The 8998-nt window shown below is 45.1% G+C and overlaps 1 long non-coding RNA gene across 1 annotated transcript; it reads right to left on the reverse strand.

The window, feature by feature from the left end:
* Positions 1 to 7148: 7148 nt before the first annotated feature.
* On the reverse strand, positions 7149 to 8956 carry LOC135398426 (uncharacterized). Its single transcript, XR_010424103.1, has 3 exons — positions 8800 to 8956; positions 8178 to 8238; positions 7149 to 7776 (listed from the first exon to the last, which is right to left on the reverse strand). It is a non-coding gene; the product is annotated as an uncharacterized LOC135398426 (long non-coding RNA).
* Positions 8957 to 8998: the final 42 nt, after the last annotated feature.

Below are 8998 nucleotides of genomic sequence, written 5' to 3' on the forward strand. Positions count from 1 at the left end.
AGCCAAGAATTAATGCACTCCGTACGCCGGCATCCCGGCTCTGCTCCAGGGATCCCCACAGTGCAGTACACTCGCAGTAAGAGGACACTGAGGGAATGGAATAGAATAGGATGTCTAAACGACAACTGAAAGCTGCATGGTACAGTACTGCATAACCCATGGGCGGATCTAGCACCCCCCCCCCCTTTTTTTTTTTTTCCGGCGCACATTTTCCCGACAGAACCACGAGCCCATTTTGGCGCAACGGCTATGGCTAAACAAAAAAAAAAACAATAATTTACTTCCTTTCCAAATGTCAGGGTGCAAAGACAATTCCCCTGGGGGCCAAAAGATTCTGGGCGAAAACACGTGGCATCGGCTTACCGTAGACTGTCCGAACGACCCGAAAATCCCATGCCTGGTCTCGCCATAGGGGGTCGAGAACTACCCGGAGGACGCACACCCGGACTGTCCCTCCAACGCGTCTGACAAAACATCTGGAAGCAACAAGTTTGGGGATCCCAAAGCTGTCATGGCCAACTGAACCAGTTCCTGCTGCAACAACTCTTCTCGAACGTAACTCGCAACTAAACGAAAATTCGCGCAAGAACTTGTCGCCCTGTGGTAGTGCCCTTTGACTACGTGCGCGAAGGGTGCATACTGCGTAATTATGTACATGTACAACGTGCTAATTCCCAAAGTCAGATAAAGTGAGGTAAGGTATAGGTGAGCTGCCAGCTTTGACTAGCCGTGCTACCTCATCTGTAAATGAGGGGGGGCCTTAGCTCCCCCGGTTCCGGCGCCCCTGCAGACGCCGCTCCTTATGATTTCTATGTCCGACGCATGTTTTATCACCGTAGCCCAGGGGTCGGGAACCCGCTGCGCTGCAGTTGCGGCCCAGCGCAGACCATGCGCTCGAGCAAAATCCGGGTTCTGAGGTGACTGGCAGTCGAGTGCGCGGCACCCCAGGGAAATGCGTGCTCGCTGTGTTGCCTTTGCAGCTCTTTATAAAATTGACAAACGCTGTTTGTCATATTCTCTTACCATAACTTTGTGAATAATATGGAACAAGGCATCGAAAATGCAAGCTTTCATTACAAAGGAATTTTCAGCTTGTTGTTCAGCAGAGATTAATAATTTCGCCGGGCAAATTTAGTCTTATTTTAGAATGGGTTCCAATATCTTCTGCGTGCCCCTGGACAAAAGTCGACGAGGGGGGTTGAAATGTGGCCTTTTGGGATTGTAGAGGTTCCCGACCCTCGCCTTAGCCAGAGGAACGATGACTCTGGCGCCGCGAGGATGAATCAAAGATCGCCTCCTCTCCGCTTGCTACAGCCCGATCCAAACCGACTCGACAACTCTCCGGGTCCTGCTCCAAGAAGACTCCCTGCCCTGCCAGTCCTGCCAAATAGCAGTTCTGTCACAAACATTGTCTGTCTCCTTCGAACACACGTTTTTTGGCAAATGCAGCAGACCTCAGGGTCTGGGTTTTCGGATAAATCTGAAAGATACGAAACACATACGCTGGTGATTTTTTTTTTTTTTTGTTCCGCCTTAGCGCCGCGAAGCAACTGTGGCGTGAGCGGCATACAGATGTGGACAGAGGACAGCAGGAAGGAGTGGGGGACAGGGGGTTATAGTATGCGTCCTGGGCCGACTTCAGGGGGAACTGTGCCGACATTCGTCTGGAAAGCCTTCGGAAAACCCAGGGTCTGAGAGGTTTTCCAGCACAGCCAGTGGTAGGATTCGAACCCACCACTTCCCAGTCTTCAGCACGACCTTGGCTACCACCAACGAGCGGGACGCCTTAACCCGCTCGGCCATGCCGTGGTCGTACGCTGGTGAAATTCGAAGAAATTGCGATTTATCCGAAAAACTCCGCATTTGTGGGTTCCAGTAATCGAGAACTGAGCAAGAAAAGTCATGCCTTGATGGTTGGATCGTTTCCTTTGGTGTTGAGATTACCTCACATGGAGTTGCCACCCCTGCGACCAGGAAGGGAGGCTCTGTCAAACCAAATCCACAGTGCAGCTGCTTTCGCGAAGCATCCAGGGTGAACTCCATCCTTGCCTAGAGGTAATTCGCCATTGAAGACACTGAATAGGGTACTGCTTGCGACATACAGGGTGTTCCACGAGAGAGTGTCACGGATTTTTTAAAAAATAGCTGTACATCCTAAAAATCTGGAATCAATTGGGAGAAGCTTATAATCGTTTTTGCCACCTACTCCAGTGGTTTTCATTAATGTGCCTTCTTAATTAGGTTAATTTTGTTAATTGAACTCGAAAATTTGCCAGGGGAATGCCACTTTTTTCTTCCTGATTTCGAAAGTACGGGGTTAAAATACACTACTCCAGTCAAAAGTATGCTTCATAACTCAACATTACAAGGGATATTTGACTGCCGAAAAATCGACGGGTGCGGAAGCGCGCTCGCTGTACTTGCGGCCGCGGCAGTGCTGGCCCCGCCTGGGGAGGGGGAGTGAGGAAAGGGCAACAAGTTTAACGGGAAGCGGTAAAAGCACGTTTTTATCTTTTCGTCCTGTTTTTTTTTTTTTTTTTTTGCTCCAGCTGAAATTATCAGTGAGCTTCGGGCGAAAGGATTGCCAGTATCAATGTCCTTGCACTCTCGTGCGTCTTAGTGCCTCATTCTTAGGCTTCCTAGGAAGGTTTCGCTTTGTCTCCAAAACCTCCTTTGTGCAGGCACACTTCGGTGCCGCTTTAAAGAGTGTAATGTCGGGGATTCGCTACTCCATTGACGAGAAGACAAACATGATATTGGCACTTGGTGCTACCAACATGAATTTCGACGCTGCTGCTGCATTTTACAGCGAACGATTTTCGAGCGAGAATGCGCCAAGCGCTAGAACAATCCGACGGGTCTACAAAACGCTCAGCGAAAGTGGTTCATTCACGCCACCCGTAAAGCGTCGCCGACCTAGCCAGCATGAAGGCACAATCCTTGCAGCTGTTTCGCAAGACCCGCATGAGAGTGTGCGACGTATTTCCAATGAAACTGGTGTGGCTGCAACAACAGTATGGAGAGTACTTAATCGCGCCAAATATCATCCGTACCACCTGAGTTTGCATCAGGCCCTGCACGACGATGATTTTGCGAAGCGCATCGAGTTCTGCAACTGGGTCCTGGATATGCAGGATGCACAGGGCACTTTCTCTGAAAATGTATTATGGACAGATGAAGCGCATTTTTCACGAGACGCGCAGGTAAACCTGCATAATGCCCACTATTGGAGTACCGAAAACCCTCACTGGATACGTGCAGGAAAATACCAAGTGAAGTGGTCCTTCAACGTTTGGGCAGGAATGTTCAATGGCCGCATGCTTGGACCTGTGTACTACACGGAGAAGAACCTGACTGGACAACGATATGTACAGGAGATTCTCATGAAGACAGTTTCAGACTTTCTGGATGAGCTGCCTCTGAATGAACGCTCCAGAGTGTGGTTTCAGCATGACGGGGCTCCACCGCATTCGTCTTCCAAAGCCACAGACTTCCTGCGCAGTCACTTCGGCGAAAAATGGATCGGTCGCCATGGTCCCGTGCCCTGGCCCCCGCGGTCCCCTGACATCACTCCCCTGGACTTTTTTCTATGGGGCAGGATCAAAGACTCAGTGTATCAGTGCGAATCGAGGTCACCAGAAGAACTTCAAGAGAAGATCACCAGCTTCTGTCGATGCCTTTCGCGAAAGGAGCTTCAGAGTGCCGCGAAGAGTGTGCTATACCTCTGTCAGCTCTGCATCGGCGAGGACGGGAAACATTTTGAACATCTGCTCTAATTGTCTCACCGTGTAAATAAAATGTTATAGCATGTTTTACAAATACCTGTTGTCAGAGCATGCGTTTCATTTTGTGCTACGTTTTTTGTGCCTTTATTACGCGATCTGCTTCTATCTTCCGCTGACGAAGGAGTCCGTAACGACTCTTTGCATTGCATCCCTTTCACTCATATTAAGAAACGAGCAGTTCTTATTAGCATAAATACCCTGTCGCTTCAAAATGAAAAAGGAAATGAAATGTCTCCTGACACAACCATCTTTTTTGCTGATACAACGGTCTACTGAAATCGAAGCCCTTATCGCAAGGCCCGACGTTATCTGTAGCTGTCAACACAGGCACTTGGTTGAGGAACTTGTTTCAATGCAGTCTTCTTTTTTTTTTATCTCCATCTATCTCGCTTTCCCTCTCGTACAGAGTGTGTGCGACTGGGCGGGGCCAGCACTGCCGCGGCCGCAAGTACAGCGAGCGCGCTTCCGCACCCGTCGATTTTTCGGCAGTCAAATATCCCTTGTAATGTTGAGTTATGAAGCATACTTTTGACTGAAGTAGTGTATTTTAACCCCGTACTTTCGAAATCAGGAAGAAAAGAGTGGCATTCCCCTGGCAAATTTTCGAGTTCAATTAACAAAATTAACCTAATTAAGAAGGCACATTAATGAAAACCAATGGAGTAGGTGGCAAAAACGATTATAAGCTTCTCCCAATTGATTCCAGATTTTTAGGATGCACAGCTATTTTTTAAAAAATCCGTGACACTCTCTCGTGGAACACCCTGTATATACTTGTCTGGAGTCGACAGCTTGCGGTTTATCCTGTCTGAAATCTACAGGTGTTGCAAGAATGTTTCTTCTGACTAATAGACATGTACCGCATGCTACCCAGTACGTGTTTATTATTCGAAACAAACAATCTTCCAACGCCTGGAGGTTCCAGGCCGGATAAACCGCAAGCTGTTGATTCCAGACAAGTATGTCGCAAGCACTACACTATTTAGTGACCCTATTCGACATATGAGGACATGGAGATCATTTCAACCATTTCCCAGGTCTGCTTGGAAAACGTCCAGCCCGTATAGGGATTTTCTTTTTCTGTCACTCGTGCTTTCCCCTCAAAGTATAGACAAGGAAAAACAGATGATATATAAATTCTCTCCATGAAAGTGCAGATTGATGTTGTAACACTGACAGCATGATCGGACGAAAGCGAAAGCTGCCGAACGATGATGTAGAGGGATACCAGGATTCCGAGGTGTTCACGTCGCCAGGTGATCGTGGCAAGATGTCGTCGTCTGCACGGTTCCGCCAGTGGCGATCCTCGCACGACCTCGCGACAGGTCCCGCATCGGTTTTTTGCAAACCCGAAAGTTAGTCTTTGGAGCCGGGAAAAAAAGGATCCGTTAGAGGTACAAAGTTGAATCAACGGATTTAGTGTCGTTGTATCGTCCGCTACAACTTTCTCATTGACATTTTGGCTCTAATCCTTATAAATAAAAACTGACTAATATTAATTTCACTTAATTAATTACAAAAAAAAAAGTTTGAGTATCCTCACACCACTGGTACAGTCCGTCTTTTTTTGTGTGCGATGAACCATTTTTTTTTTAAACTTTGGCTCATTTTTCGTGAAACACCCTGTATAGTCACAGAGCGTATCAGAACCAATCTTTCGCTTTCGTCTGTCATCATATTGTGGAACCACTGCCAAAATAACACCAGACTGCTTGTTTGTTTTGTTTGTTGTTGTTTTATCAATAAAGTAGAGCGACATCCTTTCAGAAACGAAAACCGCGTTTCCGATGCCATACATAAGCAAACGCAAAGGTGACCGAGCGACCGAGCGAGAGCTCAAAACCGAAATTACTCACGTACCCGGACGTGAAAAAACCACTGATCTCTATCTATAAAGGCTGGATGGCGCATGGGAGAGGGGCTCGCGGGGGAGAGGCGTGCATTCGGGCCGCCATGTTGGGAGGCCCTAAAGCGCAGTGTGCGCCCATAGAAAACAATGGGAGGCAACGGAGATTGTGAGTATTTATAGCGCTGCAGGCGTTGATCGTTGCTTGTCATCACACAATTTTGTAAGGTGCCAGTATACTGATGTATCCTAACAGTGTTTCACAGGTGTCCTGCCGTTCGATTCTTAATTACGTTATGTTTTGCATTCCGAAACTAGACCGTCACAGCAGTGCAGCGCTGGGGATTGTACTACAGTACGTTTCCCAGCCAATATTTCAACAAGAAACGATGCGAGATTAACAACCACCATGTATGTAATATCCCGTGCTGCGTTCTGGACAAAAATTGTTCCATAAAGAACGGTCCGGGAAAGGATATACTCGCATGGCAGAAAGAGATCGTTCTGTAGAATCACAGCCGTTGTTTTAGCCGTGTATCGGTTTCGTATGATTTATATCAAGCACCGCCGCAGAAAGTGTCTTTTAGTGAACGACTGCGGTGCTTTGCCTCGCAAATATGGACACACCGAAGCAGCCCAAATACGTTGTGAGCGTGATTTAATTGCTTTACGCAATTAGAACACGCTCGTTAGGACAGTTAATGAGGTAGTGATGTAAGCTTAATCAATTAAGTTACTTAAAAGTAGTAACACCTCCTTGAGACACAAGATTTACCTCTTTTTGAAGTACAGCCCTTCTATGTTTGTTTGTTTCTTCCTTCATTTGTTCTGATTATTTGCAGGCGCGGTTGTGCCAAACTGAATGTCCTTCTCGAGTACTCACATGCTTTTGCTGAATACAACTGCAGCGTGAGCAAAGCTGCTTAGGAACGGGGCCTGCTATCCAGTGCTGACTTTGTCATGCTTGTTATGTGGAGCACGTTCGAAAAAATGCAGCTGCACATCTGAAACTCCAATGAGTATCATCGTCATCTAAAAGAGAGCGCCGTAGCACCGTTGTGAGACCAGACACGCTTTCTGAATATCTTCTATGGCACCTTCCGCAGTTTGCACAATTTTGTTCAGCATCGAAGTCTCTCATAGGAACCACTTTGCATTAACTGTGACTCCCATCTTACATTTTGATGTGCAAGGGCCTTCTTGCACTACACACGTATGGTCTGCAACAGGATAATTGCAGCAGGACGATTTGGAGCTTGAAACAGTTGTGATTTTGTCATTTTGGCCCTCATGTACACCGTCTGTGAAACGTAAACAAAAAAAATCTAACACGATATGCTTTTGTAAAGAAGGTCACTGATGGTGAGTAAAGAGAATATACAAGTTCAAGTTTATTCAACATTTTATATCATACATTATATTATTCAACATTTTATATCAAGTTTATACAACATCAAGTTTATTCAAGTTATTTGTTGCACTTATGCGTTTCAGGATACAATGAACGTGCAGGGAGGTCACAAAAGACTACATTTATTGTTTTATGACCTTGCTACAATGACAATATATATTTTAGGAATGACAATGGACAGGTACTCTCTCTAAATTTGTAGCACTCAATTTTATTTTGATTTGATTCGGGTTTTATTGGTGCATCAGCTACAAAGGCCATAGTGCGCCGCACTCAATTTTAGGTTAGAATGAGCAATGAATAGCAACTTCCCTCCTGGTATTTTCTTATATATGATGAATTTTGAATTTAATGTGATCAAATATGTGTTAATATAATAATATATATAAGAATATAATATGTGATAAATGAATGTGATCAACAGTAGATGTAAACAACACCAGTAGCCAGAGAAGTGCATTCTCAACAAAATAATTTTCTTCTTATAGCATATATGTGCATGCCTATTAACTGAAACAATTATCACGGTTCTCACGGTTTTAATTTCTGAGAGTGTACTGTAGAGACGGCTTAGATCTACAACAGTTAATACAAGGCATTATATACTGTGAATCCCATGTTAAAAATTCCATGTGACACATACTTTTTGGAGGTGCTGTGGTAATCAAAGTTTGTGGGCATTACGCAGGTTCTGCACCCATTTCTTGAGTATGTCGAGGCAGCTGTGAAGTAACCTGCATTGATGATGATTATTCCAATTTTTATGGTGCATCGACAACAAAGGAAATAATACATCAGAACATTGGTTTGGGTGCAACCAGTTAAAAATGAATATGTTGTTTAATAAATGCATTGGACAAATGTTAAAACATCAGTTTAAAACATGGTTTACAATCCCTGTATCTTCTAAAAATTAAAAAGATGAAAAACTATTCTAAAAAGAATATGGGGAACTCTTCTAAAAAGAATTATAATTATTATATTGCTGGGTGAAGGAGCCTAAAGTATAAGGTGTGTTTCTGATGTAAACATCTAAGAAAATATGCAAAACTGAGAGAGGCTAACCACAGTGCGTGCACTGAGGTTGTTCCTTCCTGTAAAGTAGAAACCAGTGGATGAGGAACGTGATACTTACCTGTACACCCAGCCGTATCACACTACACAGATTATTCACTGGGTAGCCCTCATGACGAAACCTGTATTGAGAGACCACCCTTAAAAACTGCTTCAAATAGCACGACACGCTACAAATTATTACTATCGTAACAAGCTGACGATACAGCTCAGACAAAGGCGTTATTCAAGTCGCGCCACACCACCGTTACGTAGGATTCTTTGTCACAAATCAAACCAAGGCACAAAACAATACCAATACATGAAAAAAGGTGACAATCGTGGTCTCATTATGACGTAATACCGAACTTGTGCGCGAAGGTAATTCAAAGAAATGAATGTGGCACTTGCTTCCGCAGAGAACACCATGTACCATGCTAGCAATGCATGCAAAAATGCGCTCGAGTGCTCGCACATATATTGATGACAACACTACCTGTGTAGTGTAACGTGTTCTTTCAAGCATATTATGCACTCAAACTGTATTTGCCGCCGGGTAAAATGCAAGTGTGCTCCATTGAACGTCGGAAGAGCGATCAAGCAACCTGCATCCAGTGCTCGTTTTGGGCAAAAAAACACTTCATAATGGTCAACTAAATATACAGAATGAACGCCTATTTATTCCTCGATAAAGAGTGACTCACCTGTATAAATTTAGGCCCTGTAACCTTGCCAGTACGGTTGGTACGACCGTAATTGCAAGAAGTTGCCATGATCGCTGCGGCGACTGTTGTGAGCACCGTAAGATGGCGGCCGGTTTCTTCACGCTCGCGCTCCCTATCCGCGATCCAGCCTTTTACAATCGAGATCAGTGGAAAAAACGCGCAAAGGCACCAAACGCGG

Source organism: Ornithodoros turicata, chromosome 1, assembly GCF_037126465.1.
Source record: "Ornithodoros turicata isolate Travis chromosome 1, ASM3712646v1, whole genome shotgun sequence".
NCBI classification, from domain to species: Eukaryota; Metazoa; Arthropoda; class Arachnida; order Ixodida; family Argasidae; genus Ornithodoros; species Ornithodoros turicata.